Raw genomic sequence first — 22,269 nt, forward strand, 5'->3', positions numbered from 1 at the left:
TTCCTACTAATGAGTCATCAATCACCTTTTTCTAACTAGTCAATAATCCACTCTTTTCAAAAGTATCTTTTCTAACTAATTCATCTATCCATTGATCAAGTTAGTCAATGAGTAAACTTCTCAATAAAATTCGATCACGTTGAGTGATCATCTCCAGCCATCTTGTCTCATCAATTCTCAACCATTGATCAACTTTTCTATCAAATCAATATCGATCGTCAATTCAAATTCAAAAAATTTATAAATTCAACATCAATTCTCAATCATCAAGAACCACATTGTTTGAATTCTTAGGCTAACACTTTGCATGTATTATACAACTTTGAGAGCCGCTACCATCATATGCAACAAGGAGGATAAGAGAAATGGAAGCCATATGCTTGGATTCAACTTTGAGTTTGTTTTAATTCAATTGATTCATTTTATTGTTGAATTTGTTAGTATACTTTTATTAGTTACAATTGGAAAATTTAGTGATAGTCTAGGTTTGTGGTTTCTTCAATGGTTTATTGCATACATATTCAACAATCACTAAATTGCAAACATAAACAATAAAATTATGCCCACAAATTCAGCAATAAAATGAATCAATCAAATTTGATCAAACTTAAAATTGAATACAAGCATATGACTTCCATGTCCCTGCTCCTCCTTATTGCATATGATAGTAATGCCTCTCAGAGTTGTACAATACCTGTAGAGTTTTAGCACAAGAATTAGAAGAATGTGGTTGAGCATGATTGAGAATGAGGTTGAATTTATAGATTTTCAAAATTTTGATGAATGGTCGAGATTGATTTGACAAAAGAATTTATGAATGATTGAGGATATTTGAGACAAAATAGATGGAGATTATTACAATGTGGAACTTGTTGTATGGTTGCGATATATTGAATTGATTGATTTGATAATCGATTTGATTGAGTAGTTAAGAGAATTGATTGATTAATCAAAAAAAGGTGATTGATGAGTCACTGAGAGTTGGTGGAAGTTAGCCCTTTTTTGACATGTTCTATAGAGAAAAGATGAAATTAACATTTTGTTTAATTTGGAGAAATTTGATTTTCAAAATAAGGGAGAAATTATATTAAATGAAATGTGAGAGAAATTAAATTAAATTAAATTGAAATGTGAGGGAAATTAAATTAAATAAACTAGTAAATTTATTTACTTGAGAGGACATATTAGTTAATTAAATAATTTGGATGAATTATTTAATTGTGGGAGGATACTAGATATTAATTTAATCAAATAATAATCAAGATTAATTAAATAATTAATTATTTAATTAATATTATAGGAAAATAAATGAATTAAATAATTAAATATTATTGAATTATAGAGTTTAAGGGAAATTTAAATTTTGAATTTGAAGTGGAAGAGTAATGTTAAATTAGAAGAATAGAGTCGAATTGATTAAATAATTAAAATCATTTAATTAACAAAGGGGAATAATTAATAAAATTAGCATTCACAGGTGTGGGACAATTTAAGGTGCCTACATTGTGCTCCTCTTTGAGACAATGTTTGAAGTGACATTGTTTCAAAGAAAAAGTGAAAAATATTAGAGGTAAGATGCTCCCTCGAGAGATTGTTTGTACATTAAAGGCATTAATGATCTCTCAAAAGAAGAAGAATGTTATATGAGAGATATAAGAATGATTAGTTAAATGAAATGCATGGGTTTGATTGAATAAAAGAGATGGTTGGAGTGTTTTGTAGATTTATTGATTGATCAAATTGATTGGATTGGCTGGATAGATCAAGTCTAGTTTTAGGAAGGACACATCTTGTATAAGACAAAAAGATAGATGATCATTTGGTTTCAACAAGGACAAATCTTGTATAAGACAAATGATATATGATCATATGGAAATGGTTGATGAAGAATATAAGTAGAAGAATTTTTAGTAAGAAGTGAATAATATGAGTAAGTAGAAGAATTGTTAGTAAGAAGTGAGAATCTGAGTTAATGATAGAAAAGAGTTGTTCGATATTAGATTTGGATAAACTTGATTATTTTGATCATGATGTGATTGATAGACTAGTCTTGAGGTCATATTGTGCTTTCACTAGTGTATGATAATATCATCATTGATCCTTATTATATGGAAAATGGATATATTGTACCAAGGTATGGAAAGGCCAAGGTGAGGATTATCCTTTAGCATAGACAGACACATTACAAACAAGGAATGCCTTGACTCCTACTAGTGACAATAGATCCCAATCAGAATATGTAAGGAAGTAACCACAAAGGAATGCTAATTTTGATGCAAGAAAGCATTACATGATCTTTGAATTGTATAAGATATTTTGATTATTCCAAATGGAACCTTAATGAAACACAAGTAACTTAGTTGCCTCGATATTATTATCAAAACAAACCACAAAGAAAAATTAAATATAAAAATCATGATCCATCCTCACTTCTCTAATCACTTGTGGATATCCTTGAGTAGCATAGGAAAATTATATAAGAGAAATCAAATGAAACAATGACACTAATTGGACCAAATGAGTCAACAACCATTTAGATATTCTTAGCAAAGATAAGTGTTTCTTGATTTGATGATTATTTGATATGATACCCATTGTAGGAAAGATGTATCCATTAGGGCATAATATTTGATAAGGTACTTGTTCTAGTAACAATGTATTTGTAAAGGCACATGGTTTGATAAGGATGCTAAAAATTGATAGGCATTTGATCAATTAATGTTGGAAATATGAGTTTGTATGGTTGTCATTGATGTCAAACTTGTTTATCTAGATGGATTTTGGTCTGGATATACTCCTGGTTGTTGCAAATTGAGTTTTATATTTTTGTGCTAGTTGTGGTACTTTGTTTCTAGTTTACAAAAGTTGGTTGTTTTTATTTTCTAGTGGTAAGAGTGTTTGTCAAACTAGTTCAAAAAGTCTTTGATGACCTCCAAATATGTTGCAAGTTTTGTTGCAATTTAGTGGATGTGATGTTATAGCTCGTATAGTATTCTCAGTGTGTTTCTTTATTGGAATTGCATGAATATTGCATTAATAAAGTATTAGTGTTGTCATTAATGTCAATTATAACCTATAATAGAGTTGTTTTGCAACCAGTAGTGGTGCAGTAATGCAATTGGTCATAGAGGAGTGAAGGAAACCATATTGGTATTTGAAGCAGATAGATCAACCAGTAACCCTAACCTGTTGATATATCAAACCCTAACCGATGAAGCTTGGTGAATCTGTTATGTTGATATATGATCGAATGGTGATCAAAGATGGAGATGCCACATATGCATGATGCACGTGATGAGTTTCAAAGTGGTTTTGGTGTGTAGAGATAACTATTTTATCTTGGGAATGGAAAAATGCATAACATGAAGTGAATAATGTGTGATGAGTTATAGGATCCAATGTGTGGTGATCCACGAGCAACCAAAGTTGTCTTGAACAATGTGCAGTTGATTGCTATGTAATCTAATGGTCATGTTTGAACTGATATGTTTGTAATCTCTATGAGATCTTAGGTTTTGTATTGTGTTACCAACCTATTATTTTGCTTATAATGTCGATGAGTTGTTTTGTAATAGTATTGGCAATTTGGTTAAGTTTGGTAGTGTGATTGATTGTCGAACTAGAAGGAGTATCTACAAAATGTTTTGAAGGTAGATAGGAGCATAAAAGGATCTGATTACGAAGAGTAGTGCTATTACTAGTCAACCCTATTGTTCTCTAACCATTACAACTGTTAAATCCCTTAACCGGGTAAGCTTTAACAGGCTTGTGGCTTTCTAAATCCTTTAACCAGGTGACCCATTAGCTTGGATTTGAAATCCTCTATTGAGGTTACTCCTAATAGGGTATTGTCTTTAATAGGGTATTGTAGTCAATCCCTTAATCGAGTGGTCCTTAACCAGATCTATTCCTAACAGGACAGTTTTGTAAAGCTTCTAGCAAGGCTTGGCTCCTAACAGGGAGAACTTCAGAAGAGTTTAGAATACTTGTGGGTATTCATCCCCACCATGGTTTTTCCCATTTGGGTTTCCACGTTAGAAATCATTGTGTCAAGTGGTGAATGATTTTGTGGTTATATGTTTGATATGGTTGATATGATTAACTGGTAAAGCCACTTAGATATGTTTAGATGACTGGAAGTGGTCTAAAATGAGCTATTACTAATGTTAGTAAAGTGGTTTAATGTTTTGGTTAAATGGCATGTGAGTTTTAGATCTGTTACATTGTATCATTGATGTTCTAGTCAACCGGTAAGCCTGATAGTGCAGTATCAGTTTTTGATACAGTGTCTAAACCGGTTAGTTTTGTGAATGGTTTATGAGTTGGGATTAAGTTTGGTGAAATTTTAGTCTATTTTTTATCTACTGATTCAGCCCCCCCCTCTCAGTAGTTGACTGGATCCTTATTGATTCATAATATTATCATTCTCTATTGGATTGTCTATTCTACAAAAGAGGTATGTTGATTTGTGTTTGGTTGTATTATAGTTCAATATATCTGATTGGGCTATCTTGATTGAATCATGTTATTTGGTCTGGATATGCATTGGAGAATGAGTTAGAGTATTGTTTTTGGTCTCACCATGGCGTGTGGAGATTCATGTGGCATAACTTGCATCAAATGATGTATTTTGGCTGACTGCTTGATGAGTTCTATTGTCTATCTACATGTTACATTTGATGGTAACTTTGGAGGCTGAGTTAGCAAGTGTGGATCATTGGATTCATCTTGGAAGGATGTGTTGTGATGTATATGGGTCCCCTCTTTCTCCTAGTGTGGATCACTTTGAGTATTTTTGGTCTGGGTGGCTTATTTTATGCAATATTGCTTAGTCTGATTGTAGCCAACCCTCAATTAAATCTTTTGATGATTTATATTATATTTGAGGAATGAGGTTATATGAGTTGTGTGTGGAATGTGTGTGAATTGATGAGAAGTGTATGTGAATATTATGCAAGCAGATTTGAGTTTTGAATGTGTGAAAGTTAGTTTGTGAAAAACTTTGAAGAAGATATATTCAGGAAGACATTGTGTAGAGATAGTGATAGAGTTCAAAGATGTTTTCCATGATGTTGGTCGCTTAATCTTATTGTTCAAGGAAAATTTCATGTTTAGGAGATCCTTCTCATATTATTTTTTCTATTTCTTTTGTTGTTGAATGATAATTGGTCTTTTAGCAACATTTTGTATCTTACCCTGAAGTAGTGTGCCTCAGTTGTGAAAGTCCATGTATCTTACCCTATGGTAGTGTGCCTTAGCCTACAACTCCTTCAGGTGTTGTTTCTCCTTGATAGTGAGCCTAAAACATTGTTATGAGTTAGATTCTCACCATGGTTTTTTCTAGTTTGGATTTTCCACCTAAATCTGGTGTTCTTGTGTTGACGGTTGATGTGTTTTTAGTATTATTGTTGAATGGTTGAATGTTGTTTATAATTCAACAGTTTGGAAGTTTTGAATTGATTCAGCCCCCCCCTCTCAGTCCTACCTTAGTTTCAATAGTTAGGTTGTAGGCTAGTTTGGTAGTTTTCTTTTTGCTGCATGATTTATTAAGCTCAATGTTTTGTGTGATGTCCTGGTTGTGTTTGCTCAAATATTTGCCTTGCAGGGGAAAAATTATTATGGATTGCAATTGTTGGATTGTTTTTGTGCTTTTGATTATTTTTTTATTTTTAGGATTTTTATGGTTATTTTATGTTTTTGTCTTTTTAACTTTGAATAATGTTTTTAAAAATTTCTTCAATACATTTTATGTAAGTTTTTTTTTTAGATTTTTGGAAGTTTGTTTTTAATTTTTTGGTTTTTTAGATGTTTTGATTTTTTAAAGATTTTAAATTTTTTTAGACCACTAATTGAGTTAAAATACATGTCATGATTTATTCTCAAACAAAATGTATTTATTTGCCTCCAATGTCTAGCGAGGCATAGAATGTTATGAATGCATGATTGAATTAGAGGGGCGGGAATGAATATGTGAAAGATGAAGGTAGCTTATTAAGGAATTGGAGTTGATTTTATTTCCTAGGACTATCTTATTATGGGACAACATGTTTATCCAAGATAAGGGACTAGATATGACAATGTAGGGTGATGGCATGGTACATTGACTAGTATAAGGTCCACAAGAATGGACATGTCAAGAGGATCTAAAAACATGTTTTGCATTTTATGTCCTTAGTTTCAATCAAGATCAAAGGATGAATTTGGATAGGATGGAGATAGGATATGGATAGGATGAGAAATATCAAAGATGATAATGGATGATGGAAGTAAAAAATGGATAAGATAAGGGATACAAAATGCAAGGTATAGATAAGGTGAAGATGATAGGATGGATGATGCTTATCTTTATCTAGGTCAAAGGTGGAAAAGTGGATATGGATGTAGATAGGGTGATGGTGCTGGCCTATTTCTCATTGTTGTCATTGATGTCATGAATGCCATATATTATCTGGCATGTATGTATGTGGTTCAATACATAAAGTTTGCTTCATATATGCAATATTTCTTTATTATGTATGCATAGTTTTGAGGTCCGATATTCATCTTTACCAGAAGTTTTTTTGGGGTCCAGTCTTATTCGAATGTGATGATATCACATGTCTCAAGATGCTTTAGATTCAGTCCTATCCAGATATACTGGAAAGTGTATTCTACTTGTTGTTTATAATTCTCAATGGAATCTGACACCGCATGAAGATACTTCAGTTTCTGTAGCATGTGGATAAGTCTTATCTCACCCCTTCTAGTTGAGTCAACTTGTTAGTTAGTTTGGTGCAAATATATATTGTCATCTGTATTATGTGTTAGAGGCACGGTTGTTGAAAAATAACTATTTTGTATATTATATGCGAAAAGATTGTGGTGTTGTATTCTTGTGCAAATCAAGTACAATCTATGTATGAGACAACTTATGTACTTCAAAGGAACTGTAATCTATGCATATGTCAGATGCAACTACAACAGTTCAAATTTTTGTATACTCCATAATCCAACTATAAGCCCCTTTTGTATTTTGGAGAGTGAGTCCAACAAGAAGTGAGCCATCCCCTCTATTGTGTAACCAATTTCCTGAGAGAATTATCTCTCTGTAGTTTTTCCCATATTGGGTTTTCCACATACAAAATCTAGTGCTATGTGTTGTGCTTCTTGTAGCATCATAAAATTGTGACCCTTGTAATTGTTGACCACATTTGGGTCTTTGCATTGGCAAATGAATCCCTAAGCCTGATTGGAGACCTGAGACATGGTCAAAGCATAAAAAACTTGCATTTTCTACCACCCTGCATTGCCTATTGTCACTGCATGTCCTAATTTAGGGTAGGATAGGGGCGTGGCGCCCCTATCCCAGCCCTATTTTGGGCCTCCCTTGATCAAACTTTGCATTGGGCTTATCAAATGTGAGCGGGAAAAAGTTTTCCTATGTCGACCTAAGACAAAAAATCAGCTAAATACCCCTAATTGTAATGTATATAAGGAGAATTTCCCCTCCTATTTGAAAATATAAGTAAGTTCAGAAGTGAAGTCAAGCAGAAATCAAGTTCATAGCATAGCGACGATAAGCAGTAAGCAAACATTCAAGCATCCATTGAGAATTTCAAGTCTCCTTTCAAGGCTAGGTGTTGCATTCAAATCAAGGATTCAACCATTGAAGAGGATATCTCTATCAACACTCAAGACATTCTATTCCACATATCCTTTCTAGCAATTCTATCAACATTTCAATTGCATCCTCTCTTGAGGTGGATTCTACTTCAGAAATTTCTTTTCATTTACTTGCAAGTATTTTCAATTACTTGGTTAGTTCCAAAATGGGGTTTGACCTTAAGGCAAACCCCCAATCCCAACAACATTTTCCTCTCTTTTATGTGTGTAGGTTGCAGGTGTGCAGCTGCAATTGTAGGTTTAGGATTCATTTTGAGAGACGAAAAAAACCTTTTCGATGCACGGATTTTTAGGAGGAGCAGGTGCAACTTCAACCTAGTCCCGACAAATTTTGCTCAAATTTGCAGGGACGCTTTGTCTTGACATTTTACTACTAGTTCCAAGTGCACAGATTCATCCTGCATCTCTATAATTGCTTCTTTGTCATCTTTACACTTAGTCTCAATTCACTTAATTCAACTTTTCTATTTTTAAAGAGGGTTACTTTACTTTCCCAAATTCATTGTCAATTTCCTAAAATTCACTTAGCATTCAATCTCTTTTCATGGGGATTGGATCTAGTGAATTCAACCCCCCTCTTTTAAATATAATGTGCATGAGAAGTTGAAGGGAATCCTTTGTGAAACTTTCACTCCTCTTTTGAGGGGAGTAAAGCTTTCCACTTGATCTCCCCTCATTACTTTTCATCACATTACACTTCTATTTTTTTCATTGAATTTAAATTATCTTATGTGATTGGTTAATTAGAAGTTTAAATAAGTTCAAGGGAATACTGATTCACCCCTTCCCTCTCAGTATTTCGATTATTCAACAATTAGTATCAGAGCCAAGTCCCTTAGAAGAGTCTAACCACTCAAAGGAGATCCAGAAAGTTGAAATTATGGATTTGAATGATGATTTGAGAAATGCTCTTGAATAACTTGAGGCAATAGAATCTGAAAACAAAGATTTGAAGGAGAATGTCTGACTAGCTAATGAATGCATCAAGAAGCTAAGAGAGCAGATCCAAAAGTTTAGGATAAGACACAAACAAGTTAATGAAGACAATGAGAAGGCCAATGAATACCTGAACAAAATGGTGAAATGTTAATTAGAAGAATGTGAGAGACTAAAGCAAGAAGTAACATTTCTCAAAGTAGATCTCAAGAAAACAAAGAATCAACAGAGCAATACTGAATCTGGTAAACTTGACATAAAGATGAATGCAAAGGAAGCTCCAAAACCCAAGAAGGAAGAAAGGATGAATCTGGTGGAGGTTCATAACCCAAAGAAGATTCACCTCAAATAAAAGTAGTAGTCACCAAGAAATAAAAAGGTAAGTCTTTGGTCGAGCAATAGGTAAGTATGAAAAATGCCTCTTTTAATGGCTCTTGCTACAAATGTAATAGAGTAGGACATAAGACAATAGAATGTAGAAGTAGTCTAAATCAAACTTCTAATCCATTTTTCAATAGATGATACACATGCAATAAATACGGTCATAAAGCTAATCAATGTATGAATTCAGTTGTAAATCAGAATAGCTTTAGAGAAAGATGTTATACATGCAATACTTTTGGACATAAAGCTAACCAACGAAGGTCAAGACAAAATATAGCAAACATAAAGTATTACAATTGCAATAAACTTGGACATATGGTAAGAAAGTACATAAGCAATAAGGTTCAAAATCAAACCAAACCAGTAAAAAGGGTCAATGTGGAAGATGTCAAATCCGAAATGAAGAAAATTTGGAGAAAAAAGGAGACCACAGATACGTCAGCATCCAAGTCTAGTGTAGGCACCTCATCCAAAAATTAGAAAGTTTGTGGCTTTGCCGAAGGGGGAGTAATCTGAAAGCATATTCTTATCCCCAGCCAAAGTAGCATGAGGTTGTGATACCGACAAAAGAAAGTATGAAGATATCTAATTGTTAATTTCATAACTCATCACAGGATCTGGTAGGTTGTTGTGAAAGTCGAGTGTGGAAAATAGCTCATGCACATTTAATGCGAAGCTCCTAATGAAGGAATATAAGGACAATGCCTGAATTAATCTCACTTTACCTTGAATTAAAGAAACATTTAAGAGTTGTGAAGGTGATTAAGGCAACCAGTGAGCTTAGGGTTTCTTTGACAAGGTTTGATCAAGGTCTACAATTTACAAAGTGATTATGGATGCTCCCATGATTTTTGATGTTTCTTCTAAGCCTCAACATGTATTCATGAAGACACCATACAAAGTGATAGAGATTGATCCTATTGGAGCATTTTCAAACATACTGATTGGGGTTGTTCTATCGGAAGATGTTAGGTCTTACATGTTAGATGCTTGATCAGTCCCAAAGACACCGAGAGGCAGGGGGGGTGAATCAGTGTCTAACTGGTAATGAAATATTTAAACATGTTTGCAAATTTACAACCCAAATTAATGTATCGGTAAACAAGAAATAAAGCAATAAAGAGAAATAGAACTATAACCATCAATGCACACCATAACACAAATATTTTAGCGAGGAAACCCAATAGGGGAAAAACCTCAGTGGGATTTGTGACCCATAATATTTACTCACTGGCCAGTATGAATAAATATTACTGATACAATAGGGGCCTACACATTTAGGAAGGCCAACAACCTAGAGCTCACTGCTCAATCACAAAATAGGAGTCCCACTAACTACAAAATTGGATGATTAAATCCAATGACAATGTACTGCTCAAAATAGCATCTGTAATGTTGGATTCAGTACCAGTTTAAGCTCTGTCAAATACCTCTACCATAAACCTTTCTTCACTCTGTTCTACTCTTATTCACTCATCAAAATTATTACATCAAAATACATATATAGATATTGACTCTCATAATCATTACCTAATTACATATCATTCCTTCGCTTACATACCATACATGTTATTTTCACTCTACAAAATGACCTACAAGATCTCATACATATGTGAGTCTTTACAATACATCATGTCATCTATAAATAATTAATTACATTACAATATAATTTGCATAAACAAAACTTTATCTTATGTCAGCCTAGGTACCGGTATGATTCATTGCCGGTGTAAACTAGGTGCCGGTGTGAATAAAATTTGTGTAGTTGCCGGTGTCGATATGCGAAGTCTGTTGCCGGTGTAACCTGTGAACCATGTTACTAGTTGGTTGCCATCAATGACAACATCAACAATTCTCATCTGAGTGTATAATTCCAACAATCTCCCCCTTTGTAATTGATGTCAACACTCATGAGAAAAATCCAAAAACTAATATCCAAAAATGAAGTCCAAAAATAGGAGTGCTCCCCCTGAGCAAATGATTTCTTCTATACATTTTTCTCCATACTACTACTCCCCTTTTGACATCAATGACAAATGATGTCAAAAAGAATCAAATAATTTAAAATTATACCTCATAGCCTGTATCCGGTTATGTACAATTTGAAAGATATTCGCCAAAATCAGATTAAGACTTTGCATGAATTTAGTGTTGTCAGAGATAATGGTTTCAGTCTGTTGGATCATACTGACCAGATAATGCATCTGTTGCTCCGGTGATATTTCTCCTTGAATTATTGCCTTAGACAGCTCAATCCATTGAGTTATAAGGTTGTCCAATCTAGGACCAAGTTTGTTTTTAATCTCACGTGCCTTCATTCTTATCCTTTCTTTTTCTTTTTCTAGTTTCTCAATATTTTCCTCAAAAAATGCCATTTCTTGATAAAAAACTGAGGTAAGTTCTAAAGAACCTATCATATTGTCTGCTATATCATCAATCTCTTGTTGTGTTTTCTTTATCTCTTCCTCAATGTCTTCTATCAGGTTGTGAGGTTTGAATGCTTCCTTATACAATTCTTTATATTCTAGAATAGTGGAATTAAGTACCGATAATAAAGAATCAATATGCTCAATACAATCCTTGATAGTCTTATTAAAGAATTCACTTTTCTGCTTGTTCACCCTTTCCTTAATAATCTCTTCATTTATTTTATCTACAGTTAGCATATTTGAAGCAATGAATTTGGACAATGTGTCCAATTTACCTAAAGATCCATCAATATGATCTATCTTACATGTCAGTGCAATCATTTTCAATATAGGTAATGTATCATCAATGGCCTTAAATGCTAAGGTGTTGCAATTTGTGATCCTCTTTATTGAATCCAAAAGTACATCAGTCACATTAGTAGGTTTGTAATCCATGGTGGAAGTGCTAGGCTCAACAATAACTTTCTTTTCTTCAGATACTTGTCCAATTGCCTTAACCACTTCTTCCTTGTTTCCATCATTGACCTCTTTTGTATTCACTATTTCTACCTTTTTCTCACTCTGTGTTTCAACTTTGTTTTCAACCTTACTGTCATCCTTACTTTCTTCCTTGTTGACTGTCGGTTCAACTATACTCTGTTCAAGTTCTTTCTCTATAGGTTTCTCTACCTTCTGTTGAGTATCAACATTTATAGGTTCAGTTTGTGTTTTTACCTCTACTTCTGCTTGTGCTTATATTGGTTTCTCAATGTTAGGCTGAGTAGCATCTAGGATGGTATCAGGTTTCTCAACTTCTTCTGTTATCTCAATGTTCTGAGAGTCAACAGTGTTGACCGGTGACTCAGAGATCTCAATATTTGTAGATTCAGTTTGCTTTATCTCTATGGTTTCCTTATCCATGACAATATTGAAGTCCTGTGTGTCCACATTCTTGGTAAAAAGAACTTCAGATTCTAGATTAGTGTCATCTCTTGTTATTTCCTCTACCTTCTCTTCTAGTTGACTGTCAGTTTGTACCAATGCCTCTACAGTTATTAGTGGGGTGTCCTGTGCTAGTGGAGGAAGGTTATCCTTGACCGTTATATTAGGTACACTACCAATTTTACCTTTACCTTTATCCTTCTGATATACCTTTGCAGAAGACATCCATTTTCTATCTATCCTTTTCTTCTTTCTTTTCTCTTTCCAAAAAAAAATATGGCCCATTTGTCTGTCGTTTCATCTGTAATTTTCTTAACTCGGCCTGCCATAAGGCTAACCTGTCGGTGACCACTTACAAAAACTGTTCTATTTGCCTCTGAAATTAAGTCATCAATTTCCTATTTGGAGTTAATAGGATGTACAACAATTAGAGCCTCTACTTTCAATTTCTTGTCTAATTCCATAACTGACATTCTTTTAGCCTCTAACCGCAAATACAAATCATTAGGCAGATCATCTACAACCTCAATAAGGACTTTCTTGTAGATATCAAGATGTAAAATAATTCTTTCCTCTATAGTTTTTTTATTTGAATCCTTGAAAGAATGATAAAGTTTATTTACATTGCTTAAGTTACCTTCATGTGTGATTTCATTTATCAACTCTTCCGGTGTAAGAGTATCTGGTACCTTAGGTTCTTGTTTCTTCTTTGGATTTACCTTCTTCTTCAGAACAATAGGCTCTCTTATAGCCTGTTGCTTCTTTCTTTGTGTCCTTGACTTCTTTGGAGATGGAGTAGGTGTCGGTGAAGTTTTTCTTTTCTTTCTTTCAACTCTTTTAAATTCAGCTACTTTATCACTTTCTGCCTCACAAGAAGTAACAACCAAGAAAACATGAGCTACGGGTGTCTTCTCTGATTGACTTTCTTTTATACTAGTAGCAATACCACCAAGACTCATTAAGCCTTATGTAACTTCTTTTACCATTTTAGAAGCATCTTTCATGCATTTGTCTCTTTTCTTTCTCTGCTTCATCATGGCTACATTACTTTCAATTTTTTCAGCACTACCAAATATTTTCTCTAATGGTTTTGGTGGAGCATTTAGGAGTATTTTTGCATATGATTCCAAAATATGACAATCCACCTCATATCCCATTTCAGTAATCCATATAGTTTTGGGTCTAACTACTTCCATCCATATTTCACCTCTCTTTACTACAAAGCATATTTGTTTGTCATATTTGTCTACAATGCTTTGGGAAATCCTTTCTCTCTGTTTCATTCTGGTTTGACAATTTTTGAAGTAGTATTTAACCAGCTCATCACTATTAGCTCCCATACCAGTGATTGTCTCCTTTATCTATTTTCCAATAGAAATATCATAGGCAAAATCCTTATGACCTATGTCGGGGATCTCCTTAGAAAAGTAAAGCATTAAACATACAAATTTCCAAACTTGAATGTTCCTTTCTTGTCACCTTTTATCTTGTCCAAATTTTCTAACAATTCATCCTTCAACCATTCACAAATATCAATCTTTGCATTGTTTACAATCATCTCATGTGCACTATGAATGCATGAACTTGACACAGAATTCAACCTGTTGGTATGACCAAATTTATATCTAATTATCATGCTAGAAAATTTAACATTTTTATCCTTTATGTCATTAACCCTAAGTGACCGGTTGTCATATGTAGCTTCGGTTAAGCTTATAATTTACATGTTAGGGATTTTCTTCTTCTTGTCAGGTCTAGAACCGGTGGAGGGTAAACCAATAACAGTTTGATAGCTTCCTTGGCAATCTTGAATACTGAGTCCAACCACATAAACTCTCTGTGAACCCTGCTAAGAACATAGAGGATGGCTTCATCTAAGAATTCTGGCATATGGAGGATGTCTATGAAACCTAAATCCTCAACTACCTTATGTTTTGGTTTCACTATCCCATCCTTGTCAGTAATTACATTCATGTCCATGTTCATCAAATCTTCAGATCCTAAACTTTCTATGTTGCAATGTATGTATGCCCTAGGGTCTTCAGTGAACGTGACTCCCTTCAGGATTTCAGAAAATGCACCAATAGAATCATCCTATTTTGCTATCTTAGGAATGATCTTAAAAATGGATCTAGATCGTTTAATGTTTTCCACAATAGTAGGGTTTGCTATAAATTTGGGAATAGAAGATGAAGATGCCATTGTGAAAGATAAATATATTTTAACTGTGAAATCCTTGAATGCCCTGAAAAGACCTTTGTTGCTTTGCCTTTAGAATGCCTTTGCTCAATTTTGCTCTCTTTGAATGCTTGGATGCTTGGTGAATTGAAATGAGAGGTTACAATGCCCTTATAACCAAAATTTGACTTACAACCACAATAAATGCTCACTGGTGAAGTGAAAAACTCCACATATTTGCCGGTAAAAGAAGAAATATAACTTCTTACCATCAACCAAGGGTAAATGCATGATTTTTCAATTTGTTGCCTTACCCCTAAGGATTATTCCTTAGTTGGATGAAGAATCTCCTATCGGTGCAGGATTACCCTATTTTGTCAGTGCAGTGACAGATTCATCATGTCACAACCCTCCTTTATCACCTTTTGATTTAAATACAAAACTCTATTATATTTCTTTGGATAAACTATTGAATGAATATTGTAAGGGAATAAAAATAATAAACCACACACACACATGGAAAATATATATATATTTTTAATTGGTTATTTAATTTCCCTCACCCAAATTAAGGCACATGTTGTAGGAGGAATAAGAAGCTTCTAGAGGCTTCTCCACCACCCTTGCATGTAACTCCTCCCACTAAGCCTAATCAATTTGCATGGAGGCCAAATTGGGAGAGAATCTCTTTTTTTTCAATTAAAAAAATTAGGTAGTGGGAATTTGAAATTTCTTTTATAAAAGAGGTACAAGTTTCAAAATGAGTGGTTGGCTATTCCATAAGAAATTCTGCAAGTAAAATTTTCCTTGGTAGTCAATTTTCATTTTCAGCTAAGATTTTGTTGGGAGGACTTCTCTTCAAATTTGGAGGATCAAGGAAGACTCTACACCATTTTCAAGCACCCAGGTTCTTTCAAACTTAGTTTCGTGCATCTTATTCTTGTTGTAGATTAGATTTGATTAAATTATTTAGGAAATTAGAATCATTTGATGAGAAGGAGATTCATTTGTTTCAGATTTTGATAAGAATTAGTCTCAGTTTTTGATAAGAAGTAGATTAAATTGTTTGATAAAAAGTAGATTAAATTGTTTGATGAGAATGAGATTCATTGTTTCAGATTTTTGATAAAAATTAGTTTCAGATTTTGATAAGAAGTAGATTAAATTATTGATGAGAATGAGATTCATTTGTTTTAGATTCTTGATAAGAAATTAGTTTCAGTTTTGATAAGAAGTAGATTAAATGGTTTAGGAGAATAGAGTCATTTGATGAAAATTAGATTCATTGTTTTCAGATTATTTTTGATAAAAATTAGATCCATTCATTTCAAAATTTTGATAAGAATTAGATTCATCCAGATTAAATCATTGGAATATCTTATTAAGTTTTAGATTTGAATTGATTTAAAGTCTGAAATGTATTCTTTTCTCTGGTTATTGATTTAAAGTCTGAACTATGTATTTGAAAGGATCTTGCTGTAATCAATCTCTCTAAAAATTCTCATTTTCTGGTTATCTAAATCCTCTGTAGGAATACGTTTAACATTTTCCCTTTGTGAGAGTTTTTTTCCCTGTGTGCACAAATAAATTATCTCTTTTTTTTTTTCTGTGAATAGATCTCCCTATGTGTGCAAGCAAATTTTCTCTTTTCTCTGTAAATAGATCTCCCTGTGTGTACAAACAATTTTCTCTTTTCTCTGTGAACAGATCTCCCTGTGTGTATAAATAAATCATCTCTCTTCTCTATGAACAGACCTCCCTGTGTAAAGAACAAAAGAAATGAAAGAAAAAGGGAGAAGAAGAACCTCTCTGGTTACTGCTTCATTGTACTTAATCTGTGATTATTATTATTATTTCTATCAGACTTGTTATCTACCCTGCTCTGAGTGATTTTCAATAATTTAAAAATGCAATACTCCTGTATAAAAAAATAATAATAATACTATTATATATAAGAACATATATATTTATATACATACATATATATATATATATATATAAATAACCAAAAAAAAGAAATCATTTCGAACTTTAAATTTCCCTTGGACTCCGTAACGCACGGCGTTTTACGTAAAAAGGCGGCAGTGTGCATGGACGGTTACATTGTAACCGTCGCAGGGTACGGAGGGGCCCGCGGGTCCCCTCATCTCTGTGGACCTGCGCATGCAGGGCCGCAGGGGTGATGGGACCCGTGGTCCCCACCCCGCACCCTACTCACTACCCAAAGCAAAAATAAGTTATTTAATTAAAGGTTTTTTTCCCCTTTCTAATTTGTAATTTTAAATTTTAAATTGGGGTCTTTTTTTTATATATATAAATTAATTACTTAAATTTTTTTTTAGTTTGATAGAAATGGCATTTAGGAAATATTGAATTCTTTTTTTTGTATAAGCTTTAAGATATCGTATTTCGACTTAGAAAAAAAAATTGGGCTAATATGTAGCAAGTTCATAATTAAATTATCCTTAGTAAGTTTAAAATTGTAGACTATATTCTTTTAAAGTTAAGTTACTCAACCCATTAAGAATCATTGGGATACTTGATTGCTCTTTAGAGATTAACTTACATTAATACAAATGCTTATATTTAATCATTATTTTGGACTCGTTAAATCTCCTTACATTATGCAAGTTCCTCATAGATTAATTGCCTTCATTGATGGTTCATAACATGCGAATTATTTGTGGAATAATTACATCTTTCATGCATTTACTATTATGCAAGTTTCGTGATGGTCATTATTATGCAAATTACACTTCAAGTAGTTAATTCAATTATTATGCTTTCATTTTTGTTTTCATAGTTAGAAAACTAAACAAAGGAAGATTGGAAAACCAAAACTAGCAGCGTTCGGTATATATGGTGCCTCTGGGTCATGCTTACAGGTAATGCCGTCGTGTTGAACTACTGCACTTAACGCCTAATAAAGCTGCATTAACGACGTCTGTGGCATCGTCCCTATAAATCGTCGGGGAGTAATAAGGGACATTTTGAAGTTAAAATCCAAGGGGCGGGTAATCCCCCTTGGATCGATAATTTAATAAGATAACTTTTAAATGATTTTCACATCCGTTGAGATACACCATAGTAAACCCCTTTTTAAGGATGGTCAAGTTAAATACCCTCATGAAGTTTATTTTCCTTTTTATTTATTTCATCTTGAAGGGATATTGGTGATTTGCAATTGGGTGACGCTCTTGATAAGTATTAGGGTCTAGTTATTTTGTTTAGGCCACAAGCAATAGGCCATCTTGAGCCTTCGCTTAAGTGCTACCATCGTGGGTAGCAACTGCAGAGAAACTGTCTGGGACACTGACCCTAGAAAGGGTTGCATACCCACAAATCAGTTTACATCAAACCATAGATTAGAAAATAGAACTACATATTTTACGCCTTGATCCCGTGCCGAAGCGGGTATGTAGGCAGTCTTGGGATGGAGTTGTCCCTCATACTCAGGCGTTCGTGGGTGGGGTCTAGGCTTGGTTGAGTAAGAATCCTAATTGAAAGATAAGATAATCAATTTAATTCAATGCATACTCGGAAGGAATCCCGTATGGATTCGCTTGACTTCCCGAGGCTTTAAGCCAAATTCCGAGGCGGAATTCAAGCTTGTATTATTTTTAATTACTCCTAAGGACGGCGACCTCGGTGCATTCTTGATAGAAGAATGTAGTACTTAGTGAGTGGCTCAGGACCCGAATGGTCCTGATGAGTCTAAGTCTCTGGCCAGAGCATCTCCTATCCCGTTCAGATGGATGCCTATCCTATATGGGTAGATGCCTATCCCGTATTGGATAGATGGAACATTACGTCCCGTATGGACAATTGCCTAACCCGTATGGTTAGAAGCTCATCCCGAATGGATGAATGCCTAATCCTAATTAGATGGATGCCCAGAGTATGCAATTGAATAAAACATAATGAAAAAAAAAAAATAATACTCAATTTTTGTTGAATCAATTTTGGTGGGTTATTACACATCACCTCTCTAATCTTTCTTCCTAATCCATTGTTTTGAAAATTCTTGCTTGATTTCAGTCACCATCTATTTGCCTTTGTTATTAGATCCTTTATTGTTCATCGGTATAGTCTTGCTTCTACAAAATTTTGCAATATGCCCAATCTTGTTACATCCATAACAAGTTACATTGTTTCTCTGAATAGCCTTTCCATAACCTTGACCGGTTTGAGTTTTGCATTGATTAGATAAATGTCCAAATCTACCACAAACATAGCATTTCACATTCATTCTGCAATTATTTGAGTTATGACCATTTTTATTACATTTTGAACATTGACCGGTGGGTAAGTTTGTATTCTGATTATTCCTAAATCTGCACTAATTTTCTCTATGACCAAATTTGTTACAATTAAAACATTTCCCATTAAATTTATAAGCATTAGGTTGCCTTACCGGTTTGTTGTGATCATGGTTGTTTATAGTCCCAGAACTTTCTCCATGTTCAAATCCAAGTCCAACTGTTTCTCCATCAGGTTTCTAAATTTTCAGCATATCATCAAGATTATCTAAACTTTTCTTGAGTTTGTCTTTGTACTCATTTGCAGTGACCAACTCACTTTCCAAAGTGCTAACTTGTCTCAAAAGTTCCTCTTTGTCATGTTGTATGTGAATTAAAAAATTTTTGAGCATATCATTTTCATAACTAAGCATTTGAGATTCATCTGATCTTTCATTTAGTCTTCTGGTCAAATTTTCTTCATTCCTCTTTATATCTTCAATATCTTTGCATAGTCTCATTGTTAAATTTTGCATCTCATTCTTCATGTTACTGTTCTCTTGTCTCAATTTGTCTGTAATATATCTAAGAGTTTCTTTTTCTTCATCATCTTGATTTTGCAATTGCACATGTAGTTATTTTCTCTTATTCTTTGCTACAACCAGGTTATCTTGAAGTGTTTTGATAAATTCCCGAGTAGTTATGAGTTCATCTTCCATTTTGATATTCTTCAATTTTTGTGCATCAATATCTTCAAGAGATCCTTCCAACTATTGTCTCAAGCTTTCCATTGATACCAGTTTCAGAATCTTCCTCAAGTTGTTAGGCTTCTGCAAATAGAGGACTAGGCTCTGATACCAATTGTTAGATACTTGATCAGTCCCAAAGGCACTGAGAGGGGGGGGGGGGGGGTGAATCAGTGTCTAACTGGTAAATGAAGTATTTAAACTTGTTTGCAACTTTACAACCCAGATTAATGTACTGGTAAACAAGCAATAAAGCAATAAAGAGAAATAATAGTATAACCATCAATGCATACCATAACACAAATATTTTGGCAAGGAAACTTGGTAGGGGAAAAACCTCAGTTGGATTTGTGACCCACAATATTTACTCACTGGAAAATATGAGTAAATATTATTGATACAATAGGGGTCTGCACATGTAGGAAGGCCAACAGCCAAGAGCTCACTGCTCAATCACAAAATAGGAGTCCCACTGACTACAAAATTGGATGATTAAATCCAATGAAAATGTACTACTCAAAATAGCATCTGCAATTCTATATTCAATACCGGTTTAAGCTCTGTCAAATACCTCTGCCATAAACCTTTCTTCGCTCCACTCTGCTATTATTCGCTCTCATAATCATTACCTAATTACATATTCTTCCTTCGCTTACATACCATACATGTTTTTTTCACTCTACAAAATGACCTACAAGATCTCATACATATATGAGTCTTTACAATACTTGACTACAAATAATTAATTGCATTACAATATAATTTGCATAAACAAAACTTTATCTTTATGTCGGCCTGGGTGCCGGTATGATTCATTGTCGGTGTAAACTGGGTGCCGGTGTGAATGAACTTTGTGTAGCTGCCAGTGCTGGTATGCAAAGTCTGTTGCCAATGTAACCTATGAACCATGTTACCAGTTGGTTGCCATCAATGACAACATCAACAATTCTCATTTGAGTGTAGAATGCCAACATTACATCCATGTTAAGCTAGAATAATTTAGTCATCATAGAAAGATGCTAGATTTATGGACTAATAAGTTGGCTAATGAGCACGACCAGGTAAAATCTGAGTTTGCTAACCTAGTCCTAAAGAATTTAAACACATGGAATAATTTTCCCAATTTCTGTCATGATGACAAGTGGGTTACGCTAGACATGACTAGGTTTCATGATGCCTTTCTTTGGTTAGATCAAACTCACATGATAACCAATGATGTAATGAAGGCTATTACTAGTTTGAGTGATTTCAATGGGATTCCCAGACCAAAATCTACCAAGAAAAAGGTATTTATGTATTTGACTGGTGCTACATTTGATAAACACTCCTTGGCAATTGATAATGTTTGGAATCTAGCCGTTAAGTACTTGTTGTTGGCATTATGTGAACCGGTATGAGGACATGATGACATTGTATGTTGTCATTGATGTCAATATGTTGAAGAAGAGAGAACTAGTATGTTACCAAGAATTGGTATAGCATTGTGAACTGGTATATGTGCCAAAGTGAAGCGGTGTGTTTGTTCAAGGTGAACCAGCATGTGGTTATGAGAACTGGTACATGGAAGCTTTGTATGACTATCGGTTGAAGTACTTCAAGCCTGTGTGACTTAATCGGTGACTTTGTGTGATGAGTTAGCATTGTAACAAAGAATAGGTCATATTGCCATGTCAACCTTGTGCGCGTGAAGGATCTTGGATGAAGGAGATTGTTCCTATGTACCTCGGCAATGTGTGAAGTCTATAAACGGTGAAAACGTGTGATGGGTTATCAGCCACCATGAAAGTGGTAGAAAATGAATGATGGAGAACATCTTGAGATTGGTCCAAGACTGTTGCGTTTAATGCAATGTGATCAATGGTCAGGATTGAACCGTTTGAATTTCTTAACCTAACAGGTTTAGGGTTTAGGGTTTATGCTACTGACCTATTTGTTTCCTATAAGGTTGATGTTGTGTTTCTTTCAGAGGTTGTTGGCAAAAGTTGTGTGTGTGTATCCAAGTGAAGGGATACATGATTCTTGCTAGACTAGAGGAGAGAAGTGATACCAGTAGAGTGTAAGTGTAGAAGGTGAAGAGGAGCTAAAGTAGATCTGCATTGGCATTGAGTGTTGTTACCAGATCATTGTAATACCTATTGATCTCTAACCACTTCAACAGTTGGGAAATCCCTTAACAGGGTAGCTTTAACCGGCTTACTATAAATCCTTTAACAGGGTGACTCAAAACAATTGAGTTCTTGAAATCCTCTAAAAAGGTAACCTTTAACAGGGTTTAACCCTTAACAGGGTATTCTAGCCATCCCTTAACCGGGTGATCCCTAACAGGATCGGTTCCTAACAGAACTTATTGTATCAGTCTTTAACCAGACAAGGCTCCTAATAGAGCAAACTTCTAAAGAGTTCAAAAATAGCTTGTGGGTATTCATCCCCACCGTGGTTTTCCCTAGTTGGGTTTCCACGTGAAAAATCCATGTGTCATGTGTGGTGTTATTCATGTGATGGTTTAAGTGATTTGTGTCTAAAGTTAAATCATGTTGATCTAGCTATTCATATATCTTTGTCAACTAGTTTATGCTTGTCTCAGTTATTTTGGGTTTTGTCGGTTGTACTCTGTTCAAGACCGACGTTACTATTTGTTTGCCAAAGCACGGTCTCTACTGACAAATTGGTTTAGGATTATCTTTTTGTCTGTACTGATTCACCCCCCTCTCAGTACCAGTTTGGTACTATCCGTTCATCATTGAGTTATTAATTGGTATCAAAGCATCCTCCAGG

The sequence above is a fragment of the Cryptomeria japonica genome, chromosome 10 (assembly GCF_030272615.1).
Source record: "Cryptomeria japonica chromosome 10, Sugi_1.0, whole genome shotgun sequence".
Taxonomy (NCBI): domain Eukaryota; kingdom Viridiplantae; phylum Streptophyta; class Pinopsida; order Cupressales; family Cupressaceae; genus Cryptomeria; species Cryptomeria japonica.